This window comes from Musa acuminata, unplaced genomic scaffold (genome assembly GCF_036884655.1).
Source record: "Musa acuminata AAA Group cultivar baxijiao unplaced genomic scaffold, Cavendish_Baxijiao_AAA HiC_scaffold_97, whole genome shotgun sequence".
In the NCBI taxonomy this organism is placed as follows: domain Eukaryota; kingdom Viridiplantae; phylum Streptophyta; class Magnoliopsida; order Zingiberales; family Musaceae; genus Musa; species Musa acuminata.
This window is the reverse complement of record NW_027020376.1, coordinates 102,501-112,500: the sequence shown is the minus strand read 5'-3', so window position 1 is coordinate 112,500 and position 10,000 is coordinate 102,501.

Here is a 10,000-nt window from a genome sequence, read left to right as displayed (position 1 = left end):
GTCCCTGCTATACGAAAGCCCCATCCAGCCCTGTGCCACCCGGGGGGTTCCAGGGTGCTGAGATGGCTGACGTTTTGCTCCGCTCACGACGGTCACCGCACCACGCAAGAACAGGCCAAAAACTGGCCAAAACAGCCCAAAAACGGGCCAAAACTGGCCATTTTTGGCTGCGCGAGCGAGCGGCGAGCGGCGAACAGCGAGCGAAGCGAGAGGCAGCACCGTCCCTGCTATACGAAAGCCCCATCCAGCCCTGTGCCACCCGGGGGGTTCCAGGGTGCTGAGATGGCTGACGTTTTGCTCCGCTCTCGACGGTCACCGCGCAATGCAAGAACAGGCCAAAAACTGGCCAAAACGGCCCAAAAACGGGCCAAAACTGGCCATTTTTGGCTGCGCGAGCGGCGAGCGGCGGACAGCGAGCGAAGCGAGAGGCAGCACCGTCCCTGCTATACGAAAGCCCCATCCAGCCCTGTGCCACCCTGTCACGACCTTAGCTGGTTTTGCCTAAGGCGTGCGGCACCCTCGCGCGTCCGTCCGCAAAGGTCAGCCTCCCCGAAGCCTCCCATTGTCCCTTAGGACCAACAAAAGAGAGAACGGGTTAAAGAGAACGCCTCAATCGGGATCCACAAGCAAACATGTCCGAAAAACACTTCATAGACAATGCAAATTACAAACAGACTTTACAAGCTCTGAATAGTGGCACAACAAAGGGTAAAATGGTCCATTACAGACCGAAAAGCTCTCGAACGTGTCCACATGACACAACCTTTATTTACAAGCCTAAAGAGGCCACCAACCCAACTAAAATGGGACTATTAAGCCTTCGGCCGCCCCTTTACATTCTGTACAAGGCATGAACATGCCAAAAGACAACGGACAGACATAAGCATTACATCCAACATCTTGTTTAGAAGTTTGTCCGTTACATTCTCCCCCACTTATCCCTTCGACGTCCTCGTCGAAGCCTTTGTGAACACTGCAACTCTTCGCCTTTGCTGAGTCTTCAATCTTCCGCTCCAGCTGCAATGCGCCTCCTGGCTCCCAGCTGCTCTCCGCTGCTGTTTCTGAGTAGTCGAACCTTTGATCCGCCATGCTGCTTCAACTCGCCAATGACTCTGACTCTGGTGTGGGGTTGGCTGAGTTGTATTGATCCTCGTTGATTCCTGCGGATCCACCAAATGAAGGAAAAGACCATTCTTACTGCGCCAGTTTCTCAAAATTTCCACATGCTACTTGAACTGGGTGGATGCTTGTTGGAGCTTTAACGAGCATCGCCTCGCAAACTTCTGAAGTTTTGGGTCCTTCCTCCACAAAATCTGCTCATTGACTCTTCTTTCAGTTAGTTGTCACATCCAAGTAGGTTCGCATCACTTCCGCTTTCGATTGGCATTTCGTTGGGAAATGAAGCGGACAATCTACTCTCAGTAGCATTGATCACCGTTGGTGAGGATTTTGACAACTATTGTCTTCAATTATCTTCGAAGGGTCTTTGAACTTGTGCAGAGCTCCTCTGCTGGATAGATAAGAGAACTGGGGTACTCGGTTTCGCCCATTCTCTTAAGAGTTGAGAAGGCAAAGGTTACTTGACTTCGCCCGCCTCCTCGAGGTTGTACTTCATGCATCGAGCTGGTTACTGGCCTTCGCCTGCTCTTTGCTCACACTTCTGAAGCACTTGAAGTGTTTGCACTCCTTGCGTTGAGTTAGCTACTGTGATTCACCTTCTCAATGCCATTGAACTTCTGGAATGCAGGAAGTTTTCACCCCAACTTGGAGTAATTCTCTGATAGATGAGGTCGCCTCTGGGATTGTACCGTCTTCTCCATCAACCCTGCCGCCTACTCCACTGAGTAGCAAAGGTACAGCACCACGTACTGCCTGCTTCGTTCCTTGGTCGTGCACTCTTGCATGACCCGAAGTCCTTCACTTACGGCTATCTTGATGAGAAACTTGTTGACACCGGTCTTACGAAGTTTCTTGGCCTCTGCCCTTCAGCCTTGTCTCGGTACTTGGAGATTGCCTCTGCATGCTCCACCTCCTCGGCCCCTTTCACGACCAAGCGCTCTCCCTCCGTGAGAGCAAGGGATCAATGACTTGCACGGAAGTCCCGCCTCTGCGGTACCATGGCGCTGCCATGCCCATGGCCCTACTATCCGTCGCTTCGCCTCTGTATCCCTTTCCTTCACAATCAGTAGAGATGTCTCCGTGGCACTCCTCTGAGTCCACCTCCATTCTAACTGATGCTTGATTTTGGGTAGCAACGTTCGCTTACTCGACCTTGTCCTCTGACTTGTCGGGCTCCCTTAAGCGAATATGAGCTCTGGAGCAGTCCAACTCTCCAGCTGCTTCGATCATACCTCTGCATGATCAAGTCCCTCTCATGGGACTCACTGGTACTTGCATTCGAACTTTTCCCTTGGTGGAACCCAGCCCCCATATGCTGATGACCAAGGTTTTCATCCGATGCAAAATTCGGTGCACGCCCGGAAGACCCGCCTCTGCGGTACCATGGCCTTCACTCCTTGAATCCATAGCCCTTCTTGCCGTCGTGTTGTTCACCAAAGCGGAGCTCCCAGTAGCTCCCGATCATACCTCCATATGATCTCATCCCTCACGGGACAATGTCGTGTGTGTCGCATTGCCACGAACTGTTCCACCACGATCCGCTGCACCATGTCGCCTCCTGGTGACATCTCCATTGCATTCTGATCCTTGTGGAATAAACTCGAATTGTGAACCCTCCATGTGTGGCCTCTGCCAATACATCGCAGGGTCTCCTCCACCTTCGATTTTGTTCGCTCCTTTGGCAATCGACCTTCATCCACCCACTCTTGGGTCACACCTAGATGAAGCACCGCTCTAGGACAGTCCGTCGCCTAGTAGCTCCCGAAGTCCACCGACTTCGCTGTAATTTGTGCACCATTGCCTGGATCCTGGGCCTCTGCCCCTACCAGCACAATCTCCGCTGCACACTGCTTCCTTCATAGCAACTCAAATGACAACACTGTGGCATATTCTTCAAGAGTACCCGCCTCTGCATCCTCTTGCCCCGTGCTAAGGCCTTCTGAACTCAACTTCGCCTCCGCAAATTGAGTCGCCTTAGTTCCTCCATCGAATGCTCCTCCGAGATAAGGTGCATGTGCCCCGAAGCTCCCTTCGTCTTTGGCACCATGCAAGATGAGTCCGCTCTGTCAGAATGAAGGACCCAGGGAACAGCATGATTCTACTCCTGCCTCTGCAAGAGTTCATGTCCTTGACCTCTGTCTAGGGAAAGCGCTGTGCCTCTGCTCCATGTTCCAACTTCTATGCTGGCTCCCTTCAAGCGGCTTGGGTACTTCGCCAAGTTACACCCAAGTTGCTCCGCTCCTCGTTTCTGCATTGAGTCGATGGTGGCCCTCGCGCCCACCATTCCACGGGTCAGCCCTCCCTTGAGTCCGATCTCCATATCGACTCCAAGTGTGCCTCCATTTGAGTTGCTTTGGGTCGCTCCCCCACTTGATCTCGCAATGCATCCACCAATGCATTCTCTCAAGCGAGATCATGCGACGACTCCTCGCCGCTTGCTCAGTCCATCGAGCTTCGTGGAGTTGTTGTTTGTGAGGTACTCCTCCTCAACATGTGAAGTCCATCTCACATGATTCTCCCTTTGGAGAGCTGAGACTTATCCCTCCTGGATAACTGTCCCGTTGGAGCAACATCTCTCTTCGTTTCGGAGACCACCATCCCCTTGGACTACTCCGATCTGCTGAACAAACTGTGCATTGTTCTGCCTCTTGCAAACGCACTTGCTAGATTGCGCCTCCACGTCAATACAGCCACCGCTGCACCCCTCAAGGCCTAGCAACATGCTGAACTCGTTGCACACTTCAGCCTCCTCCGGACGTATCCTTCGCATGTCGAAGAGAAAGTTTCAATGCTCCATGGCGACGAGTCTCGACCGCCTTGGGATGGCCACGAACAATCCATCGTCCGCATACAAGCCCATGCATGAGTACCGAATTCTTCGAGTTAGCAATTCCCCTCACCTCTGTGAGCTTTGCACAACTCTTTCGGTCGCTGAGCAACTCATTCCACTTTGCATGGTCTCGTCCTTTGCCAAGCGCCTCGCTTGCCTTGAGCACCATCAAGTAAAGTTGTCAACGTTGAGCCGTAGCTCAAACTCAGCCATCCCAACCTTTGTGCGCTCCAAATTCTTCCAAGCTTGCCTGTTCTCGTGGTGCCTCTTGCGCGAAGGGTTGGCCATTCCTCTGAATGCCAATCTCAGATGCCCGCTCCTCTGAGCGACTCTTTTCCCTACATCTCCATGCCCGTTTTCCCAAAAACGGTCGCGCGTGTGCTGACTGCCCTCAACGCAGCCACGCTAGGTCCCCCACGTTTGCATGTCAAGTGTTTCTATGAGTGCTTGTCCCGCTCTGATACCATATTGTCACGACCTTAGCTGGTTTTGCCTAAGGCGTGCGGCACCCTCGCGCGTCCGTCCGCAAAGGTCAGCCTCCCCGAAGCCTCCCATTGTCCCTTAGGACCAACAAAAGAGAGAACGGGTTAAAGAGAACGCCTCAATCGGGATCCACAAGCAAACATGTCCGAAAAACACTTCATAGACAATGCAAATTACAAACAGACTTTACAAGCTCTGAATAGTGGCACAACAAAGGGTAAAATGGTCCATTACAGACCGAAAAGCTCTCGAACGTGTCCACATGACACAACCTTTATTTACAAGCCTAAAGAGGCCACCAACCCAACTAAAATGGGACTATTAAGCCTTCGGCCGCCCCTTTACATTCTGTACAAGGCATGAACATGCCAAAAGACAACGGACAGACATAAGCATTACATCCAACATCTTGTTTAGAAGTTTGTCCGTTACAACCCGGGGGGTTCCAGGGTGCTGAGATGGCTGACGTTTTGCTCCGCTCTCGACGGTCACCGCGCAATGCAAGAACAGGCCAAAAACTGGCCAAAACGGCCCAAAAACGGGCCAAAACTGGCCATTTTTGGCTGCGCGAGCGAGCGGCGAGCGGCGGACAGCGAGCGAAGCGAGAGGCAGCACCGTCCCTGCTATACGAAAGCCCCATCCAGCCCTGTGCCACCCGGGGGGTTCCAGGGTGCTGAGATGGCTGACGTTTTGCTCCGCTCTCGACGGTCACCGCGCAATGCAAGAACAGGCCAAAAACTGGCCAAAACGGCCCAAAAACGGGCCAAAACTGGCCATTTTTGGCTGCACGAGCGAGCGGCGAGCGGCGGACAGCGAGCGAAGCGAGAGGCAGCACCGTCCCTGCTATACGAAAGCCCCATCCAGCCCTGTGCCACCCGGGGGGTTCCAGGGTGCTGAGATGGCTGACGTTTTGCTCCGCTCTCGACGGTCACCGCGCAATGCAAGAACAGGCCAAAAACTGGCCAAAACGGCCCAAAAACGGGCCAAAACTGGCCATTTTTGGCTGCACGAGCGAGCGGCGAGCGGCGGACAGCGAGCGAAGCGAGAGGCAGCACCGTCCCTGCTATACGAAAGCCCCATCCAGCCCTGTGCCACCCGGGGGGTTCCAGGGTGCTGAGATGGCTGACGTTTTGCTCCGCTCTCGACGGTCACCGCGCAATGCAAGAACAGGCCAAAAACTGGCCAAAACGGCCCAAAAACGGGCCAAAACTGGCCATTTTTGGCTGCACGAGCGAGCGGCGAGCGGCGGACAGCGAGCGAAGCGAGAGGCAGCACCGTCCCTGCTATACGAAAGCCCCATCCAGCCCTGTGCCACCCGGGGGGTTCCAGGGTGCTGAGATGGCTGACGTTTTGCTCCGCTCTCGACGGTCACCGCGCAATGCAAGAACAGGCCAAAAACTGGCCAAAACGGCCCAAAAACGGGCCAAAACTGGCCATTTTTGGCTGCGCGAGCGAGCGGCGAGCGGCGGACAGCGAGCGAAGCGAGAGGCAGCACCGTCCCTGCTATACGAAAGCCCCATCCAGCCCTGTGCCACCCGGGGGGTTCCAGGGTGCTGAGATGGCTGACGTTTTGCTCCGCTCTCGACGGTCACCGCGCAATGCAAGAACAGGCCAAAAACTGGCCAAAACGGCCCAAAAACGGGCCAAAACTGGCCATTTTTGGCTGCACGAGCGAGCGGCGAGCGGCGGACAGCGAGCGAAGCGAGAGGCAGCACCGTCCCTGCTATACGAAAGCCCCATCCAGCCCTGTGCCACCCGGGGGGTTCCAGGGTGCTGAGATGGCTGACGTTTTGCTCCGCTCTCGACGGTCACCGCGCAATGCAAGAACAGGCCAAAAACTGGCCAAAACGGCCCAAAAACGGGCCAAAACTGGCCATTTTTGGCTGCACGAGCGAGCGGCGAGCGGCGGACAGCGAGCGAAGCGAGAGGCAGCACCGTCCCTGCTATACGAAAGCCCCATCCAGCCCTGTGCCACCCGGGGGGTTCCAGGGTGCTGAGATGGCTGACGTTTTGCTCCGCTCTCGACGGTCACCGCGCAATGCAAGAACAGGCCAAAAACTGGCCAAAACGGCCCAAAAACGGGCCAAAACTGGCCATTTTTGGCTGCACGAGCGAGCGGCGAGCGGCGGACAGCGAGCGAAGCGAGAGGCAGCACCGTCCCTGCTATACGAAAGCCCCATCCAGCCCTGTGCCACCCGGGGGGTTCCAGGGTGCTGAGATGGCTGACGTTTTGCTCCGCTCTCGACGGTCACCGCGCAATGCAAGAACAGGCCAAAAACTGGCCAAAACGGCCCAAAAACGGGCCAAAACTGGCCATTTTTGGCTGCGCGAGCGAGCGGCGAGCGGCGGACAGCGAGCGAAGCGAGAGGCAGCACCGTCCCTGCTATACGAAAGCCCCATCCAGCCCTGTGCCACCCGGGGGGTTCCAGGGTGCTGAGATGGCTGACGTTTTGCTCCGCTCTCGACGGTCACCGCGCAATGCAAGAACAGGCCAAAAACTGGCCAAAACGGCCCAAAAACGGGCCAAAACTGGCCATTTTTGGCTGCACGAGCGAGCGGCGAGCGGCGGACAGCGAGCGAAGCGAGAGGCAGCACCGTCCCTGCTATACGAAAGCCCCATCCAGCCCTGTGCCACCCGGGGGGTTCCAGGGTGCTGAGATGGCTGACGTTTTGCTCCGCTCTCGACGGTCACCGCGCAATGCAAGAACAGGCCAAAAACTGGCCAAAACGGCCCAAAAACGGGCCAAAACTGGCCATTTTTGGCTGCACGAGCGAGCGGCGAGCGGCGGACAGCGAGCGAAGCGAGAGGCAGCACCGTCCCTGCTATACGAAAGCCCCATCCAGCCCTGTGCCACCCGGGGGGTTCCAGGGTGCTGAGATGGCTGACGTTTTGCTCCGCTCTCGACGGTCACCGCGCAATGCAAGAACAGGCCAAAAACTGGCCAAAACGGCCCAAAAACGGGCCAAAACTGGCCATTTTTGGCTGCACGAGCGAGCGGCGAGCGGCGGACAGCGAGCGAAGCGAGAGGCAGCACCGTCCCTGCTATACGAAAGCCCCATCCAGCCCTGTGCCACCCGGGGGGTTCCAGGGTGCTGAGATGGCTGACGTTTTGCTCCGCTCTCGACGGTCACCGCGCAATGCAAGAACAGGCCAAAAACTGGCCAAAACGGCCCAAAAACGGGCCAAAACTGGCCATTTTTGGCTGCACGAGCGAGCGGCGAGCGGCGGACAGCGAGCGAAGCGAGAGGCAGCACCGTCCCTGCTATACGAAAGCCCCATCCAGCCCTGTGCCACCCGGGGGGTTCCAGGGTGCTGAGATGGCTGACGTTTTGCTCCGCTCTCGACGGTCACCGCGCAATGCAAGAACAGGCCAAAAACTGGCCAAAACGGCCCAAAAACGGGCCAAAACTGGCCATTTTTGGCTGCACGAGCGAGCGGCGAGCGGCGGACAGCGAGCGAAGCGAGAGGCAGCACCGTCCCTGCTATACGAAAGCCCCATCCAGCCCTGTGCCACCCGGGGGGTTCCAGGGTGCTGAGATGGCTGACGTTTTGCTCCGCTCTCGACGGTCACCGCGCAATGCAAGAACAGGCCAAAAACTGGCCAAAACGGCCCAAAAACGGGCCAAAACTGGCCATTTTTGGCTGCACGAGCGAGCGGCGAGCGGCGGACAGCGAGCGAAGCGAGAGGCAGCACCGTCCCTGCTATACGAAAGCCCCATCCAGCCCTGTGCCACCCGGGGGGTTCCAGGGTGCTGAGATGGCTGACGTTTTGCTCCGCTCTCGACGGTCACCGCGCAATGCAAGAACAGGCCAAAAACTGGCCAAAACGGCCCAAAAACGGGCCAAAACTGGCCATTTTTGGCTGCACGAGCGAGCGGCGAGCGGCGGACAGCGAGCGAAGCGAGAGGCAGCACCGTCCCTGCTATACGAAAGCCCCATCCAGCCCTGTGCCACCCGGGGGGTTCCAGGGTGCTGAGATGGCTGACGTTTTGCTCCGCTCTCGACGGTCACCGCGCAATGCAAGAACAGGCCAAAAACTGGCCAAAACGGCCCAAAAACGGGCCAAAACTGGCCATTTTTGGCTGCACGAGCGAGCGGCGAGCGGCGGACAGCGAGCGAAGCGAGAGGCAGCACCGTCCCTGCTATACGAAAGCCCCATCCAGCCCTGTGCCACCCGGGGGGTTCCAGGGTGCTGAGATGGCTGACGTTTTGCTCCGCTCTCGACGGTCACCGCGCAATGCAAGAACAGGCCAAAAACTGGCCAAAACGGCCCAAAAACGGGCCAAAACTGGCCATTTTTGGCTGCACGAGCGAGCGGCGAGCGGCGGACAGCGAGCGAAGCGAGAGGCAGCACCGTCCCTGCTATACGAAAGCCCCATCCAGCCCTGTGCCACCCGGGGGGTTCCAGGGTGCTGAGATGGCTGACGTTTTGCTCCGCTCTCGACGGTCACCGCGCAATGCAAGAACAGGCCAAAAACTGGCCAAAACGGCCCAAAAACGGGCCAAAACTGGCCATTTTTGGCTGCACGAGCGAGCGGCGAGCGGCGGACAGCGAGCGAAGCGAGAGGCAGCACCGTCCCTGCTATACGAAAGCCCCATCCAGCCCTGTGCCACCCGGGGGGTTCCAGGGTGCTGAGATGGCTGACGTTTTGCTCCGCTCTCGACGGTCACCGCGCAATGCAAGAACAGGCCAAAAACTGGCCAAAACGGCCCAAAAACGGGCCAAAACTGGCCATTTTTGGCTGCACGAGCGAGCGGCGAGCGGCGGACAGCGAGCGAAGCGAGAGGCAGCACCGTCCCTGCTATACGAAAGCCCCATCCAGCCCTGTGCCACCCGGGGGGTTCCAGGGTGCTGAGATGGCTGACGTTTTGCTCCGCTCTCGACGGTCACCGCGCAATGCAAGAACAGGCCAAAAACTGGCCAAAACGGCCCAAAAACGGGCCAAAACTGGCCATTTTTGGCTGCACGAGCGAGCGGCGAGCGGCGGACAGCGAGCGAAGCGAGAGGCAGCACCGTCCCTGCTATACGAAAGCCCCATCCAGCCCTGTGCCACCCGGGGGGTTCCAGGGTGCTGAGATGGCTGACGTTTTGCTCCGCTCTCGACGGTCACCGCGCAATGCAAGAACAGGCCAAAAACTGGCCAAAACGGCCCAAAAACGGGCCAAAACTGGCCATTTTTGGCTGCACGAGCGAGCGGCGAGCGGCGGACAGCGAGCGAAGCGAGAGGCAGCACCGTCCCTGCTATACGAAAGCCCCATCCAGCCCTGTGCCACCCGGGGGGTTCCAGGGTGCTGAGATGGCTGACGTTTTGCTCCGCTCTCGACGGTCACCGCGCAATGCAAGAACAGGCCAAAAACTGGCCAAAACGGCCCAAAAACGGGCCAAAACTGGCCATTTTTGGCTGCACGAGCGAGCGGCGAGCGGCGGACAGCGAGCGAAGCGAGAGGCAGCACCGTCCCTGCTATACGAAAGCCCCATCCAGCCCTGTGCCACCCGGGGGGTTCCAGGGTGCTGAGATGGCTGACGTTTTGCTCCGCTCTCGACGGTCACCGCGCAATGCAAGAAC